General features: G+C 43.4%; 1 non-coding gene across 1 annotated transcript; it reads right to left on the bottom strand.

Annotated features, from left to right (window-relative positions):
* Positions 1-349: 349 nt before the first annotated feature.
* Positions 350-456, bottom strand: LOC147947873 (small nucleolar RNA R71). The gene has a single exon (XR_015595672.1). It is a non-coding gene; the product is annotated as a small nucleolar RNA R71 (small nucleolar RNA).
* Between the last annotated feature and the right edge of the window lie 205 nt (positions 457-661).

The following is a 661-nucleotide window of genomic DNA, read 5'->3' as shown; positions in this document are numbered from 1 at the left end:
AGATGCTCACAACAGGCTATTTGCGAATCGTTCTGCGATTCAACCTCCTGCTCCTGCGAGACAAGACTATGAGATTAAGCACAGTCTCATCAATTTGGTTCAGAACCGTGTGTTTAATGGATTAGCATCAGAGAGCCCTTTGGACCATATTGAAGCTTTTGAGAGATTGGCTAGTACAACAAGGTCTAATGGAGTTCCATATGATTACCTCATGTTGACTTTGTTCCAATTCTCTTTAGGAGATAAGGCTTTGAGATGGCTAAATCTCTTGGACCGAGGATCACTTACCACTTGGGAGCAGTGTAGAGCAGCGTTTTTAAACCACTTCTACACTAAGTCACGATCCGCTATGTTAAGGAGCAAGATCACTACCTTCTCACAAGGTGGTACAGAGTCTTTTTGTGAAGTGTGGGAGAGATTCAAGGAGTATATGAGGGACTGTCCTCATCATGGCTTTTCACAAGAGAATCTTATGAACATCTTCTATGGAGGAATTGACCAGAAGTACCAGATGGCACTCGATACTGCCAGCAGAGGAGATTTTTCTACTAACACTGCCGCTGAAGCAAACCTCTTGATCGAAAACCTTGCAGCGAGTAACAGCAATCATAGCCATGAGTATGATCGTTATGTGCGTGTTGTTAGCTCCGTGAATACAGAT

Source organism: Camelina sativa, chromosome 3, assembly GCF_030686135.1.
Source record: "Camelina sativa cultivar CO46 ecotype springtype chromosome 3, ASM3068613v1".
In the NCBI taxonomy this organism is placed as follows: domain Eukaryota; kingdom Viridiplantae; phylum Streptophyta; class Magnoliopsida; order Brassicales; family Brassicaceae; genus Camelina; species Camelina sativa.
This window is presented reverse-complemented; position numbering and strand designations above follow the sequence as displayed.